The 3,078-nt window shown below is 40.7% G+C and overlaps 1 pseudogene; it reads left to right on the forward strand.

Annotated features, from left to right (window-relative positions):
- The first annotated feature begins 2,313 nt into the window (after positions 1 to 2,313).
- On the forward strand, positions 2,314 to 2,590 carry LOC143394768 (cytochrome c oxidase subunit 7C, mitochondrial pseudogene; annotated as a pseudogene).
- The last annotated feature ends 488 nt before the right edge of the window (positions 2,591 to 3,078 follow it).

A 3,078-nucleotide genomic window follows, 5' to 3' on the forward strand; every position in this document is an offset into this window, starting at 1 on the left:
TCAAATATACACATAGGAGACTAGTAATGGTCCCGGTTATATAATGCACCGATCCAAAGTCTTGCATGGGCCAACTAGAGTATTAAGTACCAGCAGGAATTGATAAATGTCGTAGTAATGAGGATACAAGAGATATTTGAAATTTTCAAAAAGCCAAACAGTAATGTTCAGGCTGAGACTCCACTCTCCTTCAAAAGTGGCAGAAATGGCATCAATGACTAGCTCATCAGAACTCTAACCGGCAAAGGTATATGTCTTTGTTGAATTTAAAAAAAAAATTGCTTAATAAAAATATGTTGTTTTATACCTGAAATTTTTCTTAAGCACAGCAACTTTTGAGAAATCATAATAGAAATGCTTATTAAATGCTGTGTTCCATGTGATTTATACTCATACCTCATCAAGCATGTGAACCAAGTGTCACTATCTTGACAAACAAAAAAACTAAGGACAGGAAGGCTAAATTGATTCCTTATGCCCACAGCAGGCAATTAATGGCATAATATTTAAAACTGTGCCTCTTTATTCCTGTGCTTCACACCTGCCTCTCCACAGGACCACTTCTCCACTGAGGACAGTGTTGCTGTCTGATCCCCCAGCCCCTGAGAGGGTCCACTAACCAACTCTGAAAGAAGTAATGGGCAATGCATGGAAGACGCCTGGGGAGTGGTTAAACTGCAGACAGGGCCTGGGCCTAGAGATTGTGACTCAGGGGGGCCTAGAGGGAGACCTGGGAATCTGCATTTTATTGGCAGGAAAGATGACTCTAGTGCAAGTAACTGTAGTCCCTACTTTGAAAACATTGCCTCTGGTATATAATCAATGTTATCATTAAAGCGGGTGTTTAGGGAGCTTTAGGCCTGACTTTTTATTTTGCTGTCTGAAAAGTTTCCAAACCAGTGTTGGTTCTTAGAGTTAATAGGGATGGAATGTGGCTGGTATAGAGGGCAATCCTAAATTTGTTCCGGTCCCCTATCACCCCAGCCAGGAAGATGTCACTAATCCTCAGGGCTAGCTGTCCCAAGACAGGGCTTGAATAGGAAGAGAAAGAAAGGGCATCCTGTCTTCCCTTTTTGAAACATAAAAGGTAAAGACTGCAAGGAGAATGCTGATGGTGACAGATGTAAGGAGTTTATTATATATCGCAGAGATCCAGATTAGGAAAAGCTTTCTAAATCCAATTTTTCTGCTTAAAGCAGAAAGCAAATAAGGCCATCCTGGTGTGCCACCAGTTTCACAGAACTCATTGACAGGACGTCTGCAAGCTGTTTGGAAACCCAGCCACGGTGCCAAGTAGACGGAGTTTTGAGGAAGTAATCATGGACTTCATCTTTCCCACTTAAAAGAAATCTGATTAGGGTGAAGTGGGTAGGAAGTGGTTTTGCTGGGGCAAGATTCAAGGTACAATGACCCTAGACTGGGGCATCTGAATAGGATAGGAGGGTCCCAGCAGGTAGCATAGTAGTGGTCCTGTCTTTAACGTGCTAAAAATCAACACCAGCACAGAATTTGTGAATCTCCCAATTCTACCTTCTCCTATTCTACTTTCTCCCCAAATTTAACATTAAATTGAGGGTCAGATGTTAACATGGGATCAAGACTAATGGAGTGCTCAAGCAAATGCCATGTTCAAGCTCCCACTTCCCAGACGATCAAATTAATCATGTTATCTGTCTGGCTGATCGTTTTGCTTTTTCTCCAAATTTGAAAATAAAGTCAGGAAGATTTTGGAAAGGTGGCTAAGCAGTGAAACTACCAGGAACCCCTTCTCCAGATATTCCTCACAGTGTCTGCTAAGCCTTGTGAAATACACCTAGCGCAATGTGAAGCAGGATACAACAGCAGGCAGGTGCTGATGGGAATTATGAAGTGAATCAGCTCAATCAGAGGTAGGTCTATGAGTCCCATGTATCTATTTCCTCCAAGTCCAATATGTAACTGAGTTACTATCCCCAAGAACCTGTACTTTTCATACAGGAAGCTCAAATATTTGGATGTACATTTTCTCAAGCAAAAGACCTCTCTATCTCACCAGAAGCTTCCTTCTGTTTCTGTGGATCAGGGGTCTTCGAAGGCCATGAACTTGCAGCTGACATCCCCTTTCTCATCTCAGTTCAGAATTACTCTTGCAAGGAGTATTTTTTCTTCAACCCAAACTCCCCGAGTTGCCTAGAGCTCTGTCATCCAATATAGTAGCCATTAGCTACATGTGGCTATTTGAATTTAAATTTATATGAATTAAAATTTAATTTAATTTAAAATTAATGTCCTCAGTCATATTAGTCACATTTCAAGTACTTAAGAAGGCCACACATGGAGAAAAGAAGAACTTGGTGTGGTGTGGCCATTTCTCTCACCTTCAGTCTCTGTGCATTTCACAGAGCTTCCAACAGTACCATATTGGGATAGAACATTGGAAGATTCACAAATTCTGTGGTCTGTTGGGGTCACTAGGAGGAGGGCCCCTGAGAACAATTTGTCATTTTCTTTGGAAAACAAGTGTTAGTTATTGATTATGATAACCCTGAATTTTGAATCTGGGGTTGTTGCACCTTCCTTTATAGTAAAACACCAACTGCTTAAGAAATAATATTTTCATTCATCCTTTTAACAGATATGAAGAAGTTTTAAGAGGTATAATCTCTGAAAAAAAAATGTGTCATACTCTTGAACTCATGTAGCCTTCCAGATATTTCTGTAAATAAACTAATGACATGAAAAATGAAGAGTCACATGGGGCAAATGGCTACTCTATTGGACAAAGCAGATATAGTAGCATCATGGTACAGTATCATCTCAGAAATTTCTATGGGGCTGTACTTGCATAGAGGACTGGAGGAACTTGGAGTAGAACATACATTTTTTTTTTAAATGACAAATACAGTTTTATTGCTTACAGATCCCAACAGAAGGCAATTGTTCTCTGGGACACACACTGCAGTAGCAAGCTGAGAATGAGAAAGAGGGGAAAGCCTATGGGCTGAAGACTTTATTGGGGTCCAGGACACTATCCAAGCAAATTGCCCTTAGGAAGCTCTTGTTAAAGCAAACAGGCCAGAGTTCTACGGAGTCACACTG

Source organism: Callospermophilus lateralis, chromosome 3, assembly GCF_048772815.1.
Source record: "Callospermophilus lateralis isolate mCalLat2 chromosome 3, mCalLat2.hap1, whole genome shotgun sequence".
NCBI classification, from domain to species: Eukaryota; Metazoa; Chordata; class Mammalia; order Rodentia; family Sciuridae; genus Callospermophilus; species Callospermophilus lateralis.